The sequence below is a fragment of the Schistocerca piceifrons genome, chromosome 3 (genome assembly GCF_021461385.2).
Source record: "Schistocerca piceifrons isolate TAMUIC-IGC-003096 chromosome 3, iqSchPice1.1, whole genome shotgun sequence".
In the NCBI taxonomy this organism is placed as follows: Eukaryota; Metazoa; Arthropoda; class Insecta; order Orthoptera; family Acrididae; genus Schistocerca; species Schistocerca piceifrons.
This window is the reverse complement of record NC_060140.1, coordinates 364,453,563-364,470,027: the sequence shown is the minus strand read 5'-3', so window position 1 is coordinate 364,470,027 and position 16,465 is coordinate 364,453,563. Positions and strand designations below refer to the sequence as shown.

The 16,465-nt window shown below is 41.1% G+C and overlaps 1 long non-coding RNA gene across 2 annotated transcripts in view; it reads left to right on the top strand.

The window, feature by feature from the left end:
• The window catches only part of LOC124788200, an 83,085-nt gene that overhangs the window by 19,186 nt on the left and 47,434 nt on the right, over positions 1-16,465 (top strand). The window contains exon 1 of one of the 2 annotated variants that reach the window (XR_007016070.1): positions 6,373-6,585. The exons of the other annotated variant lie outside the window; for it this stretch is intronic. This is a non-coding gene — a long non-coding RNA (uncharacterized LOC124788200). Of the gene's footprint in view, positions 1-6,372; positions 6,586-16,465 lie in introns of those variants that run through there. 2 annotated transcript variants of the gene reach the window in all.

The following is a 16,465-nucleotide window of genomic DNA, read 5'->3' as shown; positions in this document are numbered from 1 at the left end:
TAACAGCTCATGCATCGAAGCTGCTTACAAGAATAATATACAGAAGAATGGAAAAGAAAACTGAGAATGCGCTAGGTGACGATCAGTTTGGCTTTAGGTAAAGTAAAGGGACGAGAGAGGCAATTCTGACGTTACGGCTAATAATGGAAGCAAGGCTAAAGAAAAATCAAGACACTTTCATAGGATTTATCGACCTGGAAAAAGCGTTCGACAATATAAAATGGTGCAAGCTGTTCGAGATTCTGAAAAAAGTAGGGGTAAGCTATAGGGAGAGACGGGTCATATACAATATGTACAACAACCAAGAAGGAATAATAAGAGTAGACGATCAAGAACGAAGTGTTCGTATTAAGAAGGGTGTAAGACAAGGCTGTAGCCTTTCGCCCCTACTCCTCAATCTGTACATCGAGGAAGCAATGATGGAAATAAAAGAAAGGTTCAGGAGTGGAATTAAAATACAAGGTGAAAGGATATCAATGATACGATTCGCTGATGACATTGCTATCTTGAGTGAAAGTGAAGAAGAATTAAATGATCTGCTGAACGGAATGAACAGTCTAATGAGTACACAGTATGGTTTGAGAGTAAATCGGAGAAAGACGAAGGTAATGAGAAGTAGTAGAAATGAGAACAGCGAGAAACTTAACATCAGGATTGATGGTCACGAAGTCAATGAAGTTAAGGAATTCTGCTACCTAGGCAGTAAAATAACCAATGACGGACGGAGCAAGGAGGACATCAAAAGCAGACTCGCTATGGCAAAAAAGGCATTTCTGGCCAAGAGAAGTCTACTAATATCAAATACCGGCCTTAATTTGAGGAAGAAATTTCTGAGGATGTACGTCTGGAGTACAGCTTTGTATGGTAGTGAAACATGGACTGTGGGAAAACCGGAACAGAAGACAATCGAAGCATTTGAGATGTGGTGCTATAGACGAATGTTGAAAATTAGGTGGACTGATAAGGTAAGGAATGAGGAGGTTCTACGCAGAATCGGAGAGGAAAGGAATATCTGGAAAACACTGATAAGGAGAAGGGACAGGATGATAGGACATCTGCTAAGACGTGAGGGAATGACTTCCATGGTACTAGAGGGAGCTGTAGAGGGCAAAAACTGTAGAGGAAGACAGAGATTGGAATACGTCAAGCAAATAATTGAGGACGTAGGTTGCAAGTGCTACTCTGAGATGAAGAGGTTAGCACAGGAAAGGAATTCGTGGCGGGCCGCATCAAACCAGTCAGTAAACTCATGACCAAAAAAAAAGTGCTCTTACGGATTTATGGACAGCCCGAAGGATTCATGGTGTCAGTTCTCTCCAGCACTTACTTCAAACGTTAGTTGAGTCCATGCCACGTCGTGTGCGGCCTCTCTGCGTGCTCGCCGGGTCCCTACAAGATATTAGGCAGGTGTACCAGGTTCTTTGGCTCTTCAGTTTATTTTCATTCTTATATAAATTTCATTTTTTACCCCGAAACATATGGATTACTGTTTCAGATCTGCCTCATTATTTACTTCGTGTCCACTCCGAGGTGGGGTTAATGGAGCCCAGAGGCGTCTTTAGTTGGGTATATTTCGTAAGCGGTTTCCAGATGAGGCATTCTCTTAGGCATTCTCTTGTAACAGATGGAAACCGACCACAGAAAACTATTCCCGTAAAAACTATGAAGGATTAGTTTCTATTTCTAGAAAAGTGAAGTGAGTAATTCGTTCTTAAAGGTCTGCTGTGTACCTGGGCTGTCGAGTCCTCAAGTCCAGTTAGCACTTGGCTCTGAGGGTCTCCCACTACAATAATATGATCGATAATGCAAGGCAGTGATCGTAAATGTTGACCTAGTGAAACTCATTCATGCAAACTGTTGAGTGACTGGAAGCCAAAATACGATGTGACCAAATTATTTTGAGAAAAATGTGTCAGAATCAGTTTCTGAATCATTAATTTATAAGAGATTCAGTGGATAGAAAAATGTGCCGCATAATGAAGAAGAATTGACAGTAACGTTGAGTAATGCCGTCCTCAGCCCAAAGGTTAATTTAAGCCTCTCAGCGCATGGTCACAGTCAGAGCTAACGTTTTCTTGCCGTCCTCCGACTTTGTAACATAGTTGCCAAGCCAGTTTAAGAAGACTTTTTAGTTTAACGTGGACTCAGTGTTACATTACCGCTTGGAATTGCTCACGTACACAAATCACCACCAGAGTTGAATACAAATTACGTAAAAAGCCTTAGTATCGATTGAAGAATCAGCACTGGGCTTTTCGAACGTGCTATATGACACACAAAATTAACAGTTTTTAGACGTCCCAGTTTCAGTGGAAATTGTGGCATCAATAACAATTGCACTGTTTATCCTTTCCTTTTCTTCTGCGACGGATGTTATGAGAGCAGTTCGATTATGGTCAGTGTCCATCTTATGCCGTTTATGTTGTGTCTGATTCGTATGGCTGTTGATTTATGTTACGGAACCGCAGGGGAAGGAGGAGGATTGGGGTTTAATATCCCTCCGACATCGGTGACGTTAACCACGGAGCACAAGCTCGCTTAACGAAAGGATAAGGAAGGAATTAGCTTGTCCCCTTTCAAAGTAACCATGCTGGCATTTGCACTTAGCGATTTAGTGAAACGACGGAAAACTTAAATCTGGATGGCAAGATGCGAATTTGAACCATCGTCTTCCAGAATATTCTTCCATTGTGCTAACCAATGCGCCATTGACGTGTCCATCACAGAATTGTTTACAATTGGAGTCTAAAACAAGGTAGTTTTTAACTAATTTCGTTGTATAAATATACAGGACGATTCAGCTGGCCCTACCTGTGAATTTTATGCAACCTGCAACGCCTTCAAATAGCACGAGTGACATTTCCATATTCTCTCCCACGCTACGAGCAAACTATTAGTCTTGTAGGAAAAATGAACAAGACCTCTTTGTAGCAGATTTAAAGTAGTTAAATTTCGTACTGGGATATGTTTTCGCCAGAAGCCAGAGTTTTCAAACTATTCAAGAAGTACAAAAGTGATTTTCAAATGTGTTTTCCTTGAAAAATTCGAAAACTGTGGCCTCCAGTGAAAACGTATCCCAATACAAAAGGAAAACTACATTGAATTTCCTACGAAAAGTTCTGATTATTTTTTCTGTAGGACTGATAGTGTGCCGGCCGACGTGGCCGAGCGGTTCTAGGCGTTTCAGTCCGGAACCACGCTGCTGCTACGGTCGCAGGTTCGAATCTTGCCTCGGGCATGAATGAGTGTGACGTCCTAAGGTTAGTTAGGTTTAAGCAGTTCTAAGTCTAGGGGACTGATGACCTCAGATGTTAAGTCCCATAGTGCTCAGAGCCATTTGAACCGTTTTTGAACTGATAATTTGTGCACGTGGCGACCGAGAGGACATGAAACTATTGTGCGTGGGTTTAAAAGCGTCGTGGGTTGCATAAAACCTATAGTTAGGGGCAGCTGAATCACTCTATATATGTAGTCCTAGGCTTTCTATAGCACAATATGATGTTGTTCATTATCGTTTCACATTTATATCTGAAACTCTTTACCGTAAAGCTAATCTCAGACTGCTCTCAGTTCTGAGGTAATTGCAGTTACTTTCAAAAAGATAAAAATTGGACATTGTTTTAATGATTTCGCGATGCCTGTAGCTGTCTATCTCTTTAGTTTTTGTATGGTTGTACAATTTCAGCCTTAGGCCATTTGCAAGTATCTGAAACGGAAGCATTATACATTGGATACATTAGTAACACTTGTGATTTTGAGATAGCAAAAAGTTATGTCTAAGCGCATTATAATTTACTTTATGGACGACTCGTTACTAATATATTATGTCATATACGCCCTTGTTCATAAGACTGCATGTAATGGTCATAAAATAATTTTCAAAAGTTTTCGATATGTTAGTAGCACTTTACTTTCGAGTAGTTGTTGCAAAGCTCTTATGTGTAAGGTCAATGGTTTAACACACTTAGCACTAGGAAGATTATAATTATTTAACAGAAATTTCTTAGTTCACCTACATATGCCTTGATGTCGAAGTAATCACTGAACAAAATTTTCTCATATAAAACTGCGTCATGTTCGGAAAGCTCCTGAGTGCAAGTAATACTATCAACTAACTAATTAAGGTACACTCCATGACAAGACAAGTGAAGCACTCAAAAGACATTGGATACCAGTGTAACTTCGTACAATCACTCACACCGTCAGTTGGTATACAAATGACTAGAGCTTCAATTCTCTATGATATGGAGAACGGTCACCAGAACGCATTAGTGTTGCTTGTATTTAGTGTTGTTACAAGGCCTGGTGCGGCGTATAAAGGACGACAACAGCGTCAGATGTTAAATGATCTCTACGAAGGGAGAGAAACGACACGTACACATTTGTGACAGCATTATCAGCTCCTCAATGAGTTTGGAAAGGGTGTCCTTGAGGGTATGTGTTCGGCGGGCTGGTCGGATCGCGCAGTAGCCACATATGTGAGGTGTTCGTATGCGAAGCGGCCCTATGATGGACTACATGAGAATGTGAGGGCGGGACACTCATAAGCGTTACAGTTAATTACGTCTGACTACCACAAATGTTGATCGCCAGATTGTGCACCCTTCTCATTGGCACTTGCCATCCGAGAACAAGTAATGGACTACGTGCAACACTCTGTATTACCTTGCACTATTGTTCGGAGATTAGCATCAGACATACTTGGGTATTACCAACCAATGCGCAGGCTGCAGTAAACACCACATCACGGCTACTTTGGAGTGGTCCCGTGTAGAAGAAGCGTGGAGTGCTAATGAATGTCGTATTTTGTTCATCCATAAACCGCAATTTCGCACTACCCAAGATTACCAGCGTTGGCGAATATGGCAGCCACCCAGGGAGAGGCCCAATTCATCCAATGTGTTGGAGACGCACATCACTGTTACTCCTGGCGTCATGACATGTGCAGCCATTGGGTTTGGCTACAAGTCAGATATTCTAGTTATTGAGGGAATTCTAACGATACAACAGTATGTTAGGGTTATCCTGCGTCCTCATGTATTACCTGTCATGCGACGAAATCGTAGAGCCACTTTTCAGCAGGACAATGTTCTTTCACACGTGGTATGTTTCTCGTTGAACTGTCTTCTTGATGCTGATGTGGCCAGCAAGGTCCCCGACAGACCATGTGCGGGACCAGCTTCCACACAAACTCCATCCAATTACAGTCTAAAGAATATTAATGAGCAATTACAACAGTAGTACGCCTGCTAGTTTGAGGAGTGGTTACAACGAATTTATGACACAAATTTTAACCGAATCACTGCATGAATCCAGGTCAGATGGAGTGCAACATCATAATGAGAAGTGGATTCATACCGCCAGTTAATTATAAATGTGACTCGGATATGTAACCACTAAAAGAAAATGAAATACATCCTCAATCCATTAAACGTTGTGACAGTTTCTTTTAGTTCAGTGTCTGTACTTCACTCTTCATCGAGGATAACGTGCTGCACCTTGCCTGCACGGTTGCACCAATTAGGTGTCACAAGAGGAATGTATTTTCTTTATTATGTATCGGTGTGGTAATAATTCAAAGCTTTTAAAAAATACAGAAATACCAAATTAACTTGGATTCGTCTATCTATGGGACAGAGACTATAATGCGTCATAGGGCGAGATGGGTGGTATACCGAGAGAGCATATGTGGAAAAAGCTCGCTGAAAACATTCTCGAATAGTGCAATTGCATAGACCATAGAATATAGATTAACAAGTTCCGCATATAATTCTAGCATCTACTATCAATGCTGTATATTCTACACAGGCAATAACAGTCCGCAGCTCGTGGTAGTGCGGTAGCGTTCTCGCTTCCCACGCCCGGGTTCCCGGGTTCGATTCCCGGCGGGGTCAGCGATTTTCTCTGCCTCGTGATGACTGGGTGTTGTGTGATGTCCTTAGGTTAGTTATGTTTAAGTAGTTCTAAGTTCTAGGGGACTGATGACCATAGATGTTAAGTCCCATAGTGCTCAGAGCCATTTGAACCATTTTGAACAGGAAATAACAGATTACAATTTCCTTCATCTATTCATAAGCTCTTGTTCAGAAACTTTACATCAACGTTCCTGTACCCACGATTGCAAAAGCAGGTTTTGAAACAGTACACATATCACATAACTTGATTCTAGAACATAACTTTTTTATCGATTTTATGGAACTGTGGGTGCGATGTGTTATCCACACGCGTACAACTGCAAAAAGCACAGTAGCAAGGATCATCTACTCCTTAACCATTCAATGCCGAAAACGTGTTCCTTCTCCGAACCTGTTTGAAGTGCGTAGCCTTGAGGAGAGGACGAGCGTGCGGTAAGATCTCGACAGTCTGCGTCATTCGCCTGTGAGAGCAGGGCGAGTAAACATGTGGTCGCACCGGCTGTACATTGTGCTGGCTGTACTAGCGGCGTTCACCAGCGCGGAGGACAACGGGTCTTCGGCAGAAGTCCCCAACTTCCAGATACCTCTTGCTATCGATTTGCCGAACCGATGTCCAACTGGCACTGTTTCTGTTAACGAACAGTGCATCAAGACGGTCACCTTACCACCGGTGAGTTAAGTAGTTTACCTGTTCTAGCCGTTCACTCATTTTTATCGGAACCTCAAGTTGACTTCACGTCTGCACGCACAGTCTCATCCAGAATCATTAGTGCTTTAGAAAATGGTCTACGGCAAATAAACCTTGACCTGGATTAATCTCAAACGATGCGACATGACACACACAAGTGAAAATTTAATTACTTCTTATTCAGGGCACGAGTATTGGAATTACCTTTCTTGTTCTTACGTGTAAAACATAAAAGGCGGCACAACTGCAAACTGTAACATCGTAAACAAAAAGAATGCTTCAGTTAGGCTATCATCTCGGAATCTTCAGCTGAGCCTGCCGGTGTGGCCGAGCGGTTCTAGGCGCTTCAGTCTGGACCCGCGCAACCGCTACGGTCGCAGATTCGAATCCTGCCTCGGGCATGGATGTGTGTGATGTCCTTAGGTTAGTTAGGTTTGAGTAGTTCTAAGTTCTAGGGGACCGATGACCTCAGATGTTAAGTCCCATAGTGCGGAACCATTTTTTTCTTCAGCTGACTGTGGTTCAAAGATCTGACTTTCTGTCAGAACCTGTGGCTGGCATTGCCAAAGATTGACTTTATACTGCCATGAGTAATGGAGGTTTAAATTTTGACAATGTCAGCCACTTGTGGTTGCGAAATATCAGAAAAATCGTTAAACCGACGTTGACCGTAGATCCCGAGAACCTAGTCAACCGGCAACCACGAAAACCTCTACAGTTCTGTATAAACGGCTACGTCACCTTCACTATAAATAATTTGACATCCTCTTTTAGGTGAACGCCTCTTCTTCAGCTTCGTACATCTGTTGCAGTGAGTCATACGTACCCTTGTTGCTCCTAATGTCTTCTAATCTCATCTATCAACGTACCAATGAGTCATGCTACCTGTTCTTTCTTATGTCTTGCAAAGCAGCACATACTTCTTCAGTCTATCTAACGTTAGTTTGCCTAGTTGTATGCCTCAAAGGTATCCATTTCATTTACATCACTGTCATAACCACATTTTTCTCTCGAATGTGTTCCCTGACCCATTTTTTCGCTGAGGAACCCTTTCTTTTTGAACGTTTTTAATATCAGAACTTCAGGTCTCACGGCCATCGCTCGAAATTGGTAATATCCACTCTTAAAAATGTCTGGCTGCAATTTTAGTTCTACAAAACGTATTTATTTTACAAAACCGCTGTCGATAACAAGATCATTAGGAACAGAACACAATTTCGGATGTAATGAATGTGGAGCAAGATATTATCAGTGTTCTTTCCACATGAGCAGTCTCACCATTCATATTTATTATTTATCGAAACCACGGGAAACATAAATCACGATACCCAATTGGAGCTTTGTGGCTCGCTTTTTGCGACTTGGAATCCAATGGCCTGGTGAGTGAGCTATCTCACTCTGTAACTGACGTAAATAGAAAACTTCAAGAGTTTCTATAACTTCTGTATTACATTATGTCATTTATATTTCGATGCGTTGAATGTATAACTTGTGTTAGCCCTCTGTGTTTCCACAGCAGAATTACTTAGAATTGTTCAGTGTAAACATTTTCATTAACGTTTAGTGTAATGCGAATCCTCAGCAAAGAATTCCTTAGAACCAAATCGTCTCTCTGCTTGCTTGCGGCACAGTGCATTCGGCCAAGTTTTCAATATCAACTTCCATTTCTCTACGCATCTCCAAATATTGCACGCATTATCTTTTGGTATTGCCATGCTTTTGCGAAGTATAAATGTTTACTAAAGAAAACCGCATAAACTAGACAAAAATAAATAGTCTAGACAACTATCAAATTGCGTGTTAAGGATAATGTATAAACACGTTATGAACCTATGATCCATTAAGTCTGAGGGAACCCATGTTAATTAAAAGGTACCCGACATTTTCTCATGGCCTTACAACTAGCTCAACTGGCGCAGCTGAAGTTTTCATTTAACAGAAGAAGGCAACTGGATGATATTCAGATCGCAAAAAAAGTATTTAGAGGCAAAAAAAAGCCAAAATTTAAAATTTTTGTTCCTACAGTCATGAAGTTTATTTTATATCAAAATATCTTTATTGCAAATTTTGTAAGGCATTCATGAAAATGGGGCGCAATATACTTGTGAAGGTTTAATGCCCAAATATTTTGCTTAGTAGGGGCTGGTTAACTATCTGATTAAGACACGTAACATTTTGGTGAAATGGCACTCACAACAGGCAGTTCTATTGATTTTCTTTTGTATGTAGCAGGTAAGTGAGTGTAAATAATAAAACAATACGTCTGTTTGCCTTCTTCCGCCATACAACAACTATTATTGCACCAGAGAAGCTACCACGTAACAGTCGGTAGCGTGTTATACGGCAATAGAGAACTATGTATTACGAGTTTGTGACTTTTTTTTCACTCACTCATACTCTAAGTTTGCTATTGATATTTAGTTACTTACGTAGTTTGCGCGATGGTTCCATGTTACTGTCACTGCACAATCCTTGTTCCAGGTACATTATGCGCTGTTTCTCGAAGATAATCCACCTCATAATTCAGATATGATTTCAGAATGTCTGTATCGGTTTATTTTTCATAGAATAATGCTTTTTCTATATGCTTACGGTAGACTGTCTGTCTGCTAAAATGACACGTTCTTGCAGAAAAGACCTTGAAATACAAATAACAGCCAAATGAGGTAGTACTCAAGGGAGTCAAAGGAAAATACAGAATCAGAACAACAAATATTTTCCTGCCTTTCCCCGCGTTCGTCACTAACGGTGCTGGCGTTATCGGAAAATAAACGCAAATGATTATTGAATACATGTAGTTTAAATTACATGTTATATCGCATAAGGTGGTGTGATTTCAGTAGTTCCTGTACAGTGTCGCGATAGTTCTTTGTCCTATGGTTACCCAAAAGTATCTTGCAATTGCTTACGAGGTACACCCATGCCGAGCGGTTCTAGACTCTTCAGTCCGTAACCCCGTTACTGCTACCGTCGCAGGTTTGAATCCTGCCTCGGGCATGGATGTGTGTGATGTCCTTAGGTTAGTTAGGTGTAAGTAGTTCTAAGTCTATGGGACTGATGACCTCAGATGTTAAGTCCCATAGTGCTTCGAGCCATTTTTTGAAGTACATCCATGTCATCTTCCAACATCACTCAATAAATCATGGAAATCTTCATCAGGCATTAATTAACTGGTATACTGTCCTACAAGTAAACCTTCCTTTATTTTTGGTTCACTGAACCTTGATTTCTTGCAAATACATGAATCTATGTTAAGTTTTTCCATGGATTTTTATCTATGGCTTTCACAGTTTTGACGAGACCAAATTTAATGTGAACTCAGGTAGATACAAATTTTGGATTCAACAACACATTGTCGTCAGGCCCAGGCATAGTTTACTCAGGGAAGGCTATTTTCTCCATTATAGTAATTTTCCTGTCCCTGCTGTGATATATGCATAGAGCATAGCAGTGATCTGTGTACTTGAGCTGTGTGCCGATATGAAGGAATTGACCTCGTAATCTTTATCTATATGGAATTTGTATTTCTCACATTGAATAAGTGCGAGTAGTAGTTCCCATATATTTCCCTTGGATTACCTGCACGAGCACGGAACAGAAGGAAATTTATTCTCATTGTAGAGACGTATTGCTTTCACACTAACTGAGCCGGAAACTGTAAGCAATCGTCTCTCACTTACTCTGATCATACCAGTGTCTCTGTAAAGGACTCGATACTGCTTCAAAATGCAAATAGTGTGGCTCATTTGATGCACATAGACCATGAAATGTTGACCTGCTGATCACCTTCGCTGTCTTCTACGTGCCTGCCACTGCACTCATCTTCACTGACTGACACATTCTCGCAAAGCTTCCCGGTGACCTTTTTTTTTTCATCTCACAGTAGTAACTGCAACGTTTGCCCTCAATTATTTGATGGATGTATTCCAATATCTGTGTTCAACTACAGTTTTTACCTTCTATAGTTACCTCTAGGACGGTGGTAACTATTATCTGGTGTCTAAACAGGTATCCTGCCATCCTGTCCCTACTTCTTGTTAGTGTTTTCCACAAGTTTCTTACCTTGCCGATTCTGCGGAAAAACTCCTCGCACCTTATCTGACCACCTACTTTTCAATATTCTTCTACAGAACCACATTTCAAATGCAGCATTGTCTTCTGTTCCGGTTTTCCCACAGTCCATGTTGCACTACCATATATGCTATGCTCCCGACGAATAATCTCAGAAATTTCTTTCTCAAATTAAGGCCTATGATTGGTACTACTACATTCTATTGGCCAAGTATGCCATTTTTGTCATTGCCAATCTTATGTCTTCTTCTTCCATCAATCATCGCCTTTTTGCTCTCGAGGTACCAGTATTTCATAACTTGGTTTACTTCCTGCTCCCCAGTTCTAATGTTAAGTTTCTCGCTATTCTCGATTCTGCTACTTCTCATTACTTTTGTCTTTCTTCAATTTACACTCAATCCATATTCTGCAATCGTTAGACTGTCCATTCCATTCAACAGATCCTGTAAGACCTGTATCAGTTTCACCGAGTATAGCTATACCATCAGAGAATCTTATCACTGATATAATTTCACCCTGAGATTTATTCCCAATTAATCGCACTTTTGGACCTTCCTGTCACTTCTTCTTTGATGTATTCATTGAGGAGTGGGGATGAAAGACTGCATTCCTATCTTACAACCTTTTCATCCTGAGCACTTCGTTCTTGATCCTCCACTTTTATCGTTCCCTCTTGCTTCTTGTACATACTGTACATTACTCAACTATCCTTATACCTTACTCCTACTTTTTTCAGAATTTCTAACACCTTGCAACCTCTTCACATTCTCGACGCTTTTTACTGTTCAATAAAACCTATGAAAGTATCTTGATACTTCTTCAGTCTCACTTCCATTACCAACCGCAAGAGCTTCTCGTGCCTTTACTGTGGGCTCCTGCCCACTCCTCTCGGATAGGACGCCGAAGGGATGCTGTATTCTCGGAATGCTATACAACAATTCAGGGAAATAGCGTTAGTACTTTTACTTCAATAAAGCAGATTGGCAATACTTAACTCTAAATCTACAAGGGTGTCGCAAGCGATGGGCGACACGCAAACAAGTTAGAGCCCTTTGCTGTGTACAATGTCCATGAAAGCAACCGATATGGATCACACGTCACTGCTATTGTAGTGCCGGCATACTACTGGCATACTACTGTCCTAATACTGTGTAAATACTGTCCGAATACTGTGCAAATACTGAGCGGCCGAGGCTCGCGGGGGCGGTGCTTATACTCTCTTCTCGTTGAGGCGCTCCTGTCATGGTGCGGTCCTAATCAGCGCACCATTGACCGACGGCGTCTCACCGCCTTCTCTTCTCTTGCGTTCTTCATCTTCGGTTTCCGTGCATGTGGTTACGCCAGAACATTTACCTTTCCTGATACCAAACTGATGGCCCTATAACAGACCTCAATTTTATATTTCTTTCTTCTGTATATTCCTCATGTCCCGTTAAACTGACCGTGAGATGATTCTTATGCTCCTCGGGGTCTTCCTAACTTTGGAACTGCGTGGTTGATATTTTTTCGAATGTTTTGTGGTATATTGCCATTCTCATATACACTGCTGGCCATTAAAATTGCTACACCATGAAGATGACGTGCTACAGACGCGAAATTTAACCGACAGAAAGAAGATGCTGTGAAATGCAAATGATTAGTTTTCAGAGCATTCACACAAGGTTCGCGCCGGTGGCGACACCTACAATATGCTGACATGAGGAAAGTTTCCAACCGATTTCTCACACACAAACAGCAGTTGACCGGCGTTGCATGGTGAAACGTTGTTGTGATGCCTCCTGTACCGAGGAGAAATGCGCACCATCACGTTTCCGACTTTGATAAAGGTCGGATTGTAGCCTATCGCGACTGTGGTTTATCGCATCGCGACATTGCTGCTCGCGTTAGTCGAGATCCAATGACTGTTAGCAGAATATGGAATCGGTGGGTTCAGGAGGGTAATACGGAACGCCGTGCTGGATCCCAACGGCCTCGTATCACTAGCAGTCGAGATGACAGGCATCTTATCCACATGGCTGTAATGGATCGTGCAGCCACGTCTCGATCCCTGAGTCAACAGATGGGGACTTTTGCAAGCCAACAACGATCAGCACGAACAGTTCAACGACGTTTGCAGCAGCATGGACTATCAGCTCAGAGACCATGGCTGCGGTTACCCTTGACGCTGTATCACAGGCACGAGCACCTGCGATGGTGTGCTCAACGACGAACCTTGGTGCAATAACGGCAAAACGTCATTTTTTCGGATGAATCCAGGCTCTGTTTACAGCATCGTGATGGTCACATCCGTGTTGGGCTCTACCCTTGATTCGAACCCTGCGAAACCTACATTTCAGCAGGATAATGCACGACCGCATGTTCCAGGTCCTGTACGCGCCTTTATGGATACAGAAAATGTGCGACTGCTGTCCTGGCGAGCACATTCTCCAGATCTCTCACCAATTGAAAACGTCTGGTCAATGGTGGCTGAGCAACTGGCTCGTCACAATACGACAGTCACTACTCTTGATGAACTGTGGTATCGTGTTGAAGCTGCATGGGGAGCTGTATCTGTACAAACCATCCAAGCTCTGTTTGACTCAATGCCCACGCGTATCAAGGCCGTTATTACGGCCAGTGGTGGTTGTTCCGGGTACTGATTTCTCAGGTTCTATACACCCAAATTGCGTGAAAATGTAATAACATGTAGTTCTAGTATAATATATTTTTCCAATGAATAACCGTTTATCAGCTGCATTTCTTCTTAGTGTAGCAATTTTAATGGGCAGTAGTGTATTATAAGCACCAACGTCAGTAGTCGTTGTGTTGCCACTTCCACTATTGATTTGAGAAATTCTGATGAAATTTTAGCATCCCTACTGTCTTATTTGATCTTAAGTCGTCCAAAGGTATTTTAAATTTTTATTTATTTTATTTATTTCTTTATTTATTGTTCCGTGGGACCAAATTAAGGAGAAGTCTCCATGGTCATGGAACGAGTCAATACATGAAATTATAACACGATATTAGAAACAGATAATATGAAATATAAAAAAACATTCAGGTGACAAGTTGTAAGGTTAAATAAAGAAAATCAACAATGAAACACTGGAATTTGCTTAATTTTGTAGCTGTTCCAGGAGCTCCTCGACAGAATAGAAGGAGTGAGCCATGAGGAGACTCTTCGGTTTATACTTAAAAGAGTTTGGGCTACTGCTAAGATTTTTGAGTTCTTGTGGTAGCTTATTGAAAATGGATGCAGCAGAATACTACACTCCTTTCTGCACAAGTGTCAAGGAAGTGCATTCCACATGCAGATTTGATATCTGCCTAGTATTAACTGAGTGGAAGCTGCTAACTCTTGGGAATAGGCTAATATTGCTAACAACAAACGACATTAAAGGAAATATATACTGTGAGGGCAATGTCAGAATTCCCAGACTATTGAATAGGGGTCGACAAGAGGTTCTCGAACTTACACCACATATAGCTCGAACAGCCCGTTTTTGAGCCAAAAATACCCTCTTTGAATCAGAAGAATTACCCCAAAAAATAATACCATACGACATAAGCGTATGAAAATATGCGAAGTAGACTACTTTTCGTGTTGAAGTGTCACTTATTTCAGATACTGTTCTAATGGTAAATAAAGCAGCATTTAGTTTCTGAACAAGATCCTGGACATGGGCTTTCCACAACAGCTTACTATCTATCCGAACGCCTAGGAACTTGAACTGTTCCGTCTCGCTTATAATGCCCATTCTGTCTGATCAAAATATCGGTTCTTGTTGAATTGTGAGTTAGAAACTGTAAAAACTGAGTCTTACTGTGATTTAGCATCAAATTAATTTCCACAAGCCACGAACTTATTTCATGAACTACATTATTTGTTACACACCCTTCACTATCAAGCTGGTGTCATCAGCAAACAGAAATATTTTTGAATCACCTGTAATACTAGAAGGCATATCATTTACATAAATAAGAAACAGCAGTGGCCCCAGCACCGACCCTTGGGGGATGCCCCACTTAACAGTGCCCCATTGAGACTGAACATCACTACCACTCTCAATATTGCGGAGAATTACCTTCTGCTTTCTGTTCTTAAAGTAAGAGGCGAACCAATTGTAAGCTACTCCCCTTACTCCATAATGGTCCAACTTCTGCAGTAAAAAGCCTTCGTTAAATCAATGAAAACACCTATCGTTCGCAACCTTTTATTTAATCCGTCCAAAACCTTACAGAGAAAAGAGAATATAGCATTTTCAGTTGTTAAACCATTTCTAAAACCAAACTGAACATTTGGCAGCAAATTATGAGAATTTAAATGCTCCAGTAACCTTGTATATACAACCTTCTCGATAACTTTAGCAAACACCGATGGCATAGAAATAGGTCTAAAATTGTCAACATTACCAATGTCTCCCGTTTTATAAAGTGGCTTCACTACCGAGTACTTTAATCGGTCAGGAAACCGACCACTCCTAAAGGAAAAGTTACGGACATGGCTAAGTACTGGGCTAACATACATAGAACAATACTTCAGTATTCTGCTAGATATCCCGTCATAACCATGAGAGTTCTTGGTCTTTAGTGATTTAATTATTAACTCAATCTCCCTCTTGTCAGTATCATGGAGGAGCATTTCAGGTAACAGTCTCGGAACACTTTTTTCTAAGAGCGCTATATGATTCCCTGTTGGGACTAGGTTTCTATTTAGTTCACCTGCTACATTCAGAAAGTGATTATTAAATAGTGCACATATATGCGACTTATCAGTAACACGGACATTCCCACTACGCACTGATTCTATATCCTCGACCTGTCTCTGCAGACCAGCCACTTCCTTTACAACTGACCATATGGTTTTAATTTTATCCTGAGACTTAGCTATTCTATCTGAATACCACATACTTTTTGCCTTCCTAATAACATTTTTAAGCACCTTACGATATTGTTTGTAATGGGCTGCTGCATTTAGATTTTGACTGTTTCTAACGTTTTGATATAATTGCCACTTTGTTCTACAAGATATTCTTATCCCTCTAGTCAGCCACCCAGGCTGCCTGTTTCTGCTAGTACCCTGTTTTGAACGTTCTAACGGAAAGCAACTTTCAAAGAGCATGAGAAAAGTCTTGAGAAAAGCATTATATTTATCGTCTACTGTATCAGCGCTATAAACATCTTGCCACTCTTGTTCCTTGATAAGGTTTACGAAGGTCTCTGCAGCAACTGGATCAGCTTTCCTAAACAGCTGATGACTATATTTGACACGTGTTGCAGCACAAAAACCTTTTAGAGTTAAAATTTGTGCATCATGATCTGAAACGCCATTCACCTTTTTGCTAACATAATGCCCTTCTAGTAATGAGGAATGAACAAAAACGTTGTCTATGGTTGTTTTACTGTTCCCTTGCACTCTCGTTGGAAAGAATACGGTTTGCATTAGATTATATTAATTAAAGAGGTCTACCAGCATCCTCTTCCTTGCACAATCACTTATACAATTAATACTGAAGTCACCACATATAGCTAACTTTTTGTATTTCCTATAAAGTGAACCAAGAACCACCTCTAGCTTTAGCAAAAATGTTGTGAAATCGGAGTCTGGGGAAGTTTAGCTCCGTTAAACTTAACCACACCTGCACAACATTCAAACACCTTTTCAGTGCAGTACTTTGAAACATCAATTGACTCAAATGGGATACCGTTTTTCACATACATGGCTACTCCCCCACACCGCAAAGAGCTCCTCGAAAAGCTGCCAGCCAATCTGTATTCTGGTACAGGAAGCCTCTGAATTATCTCCTTA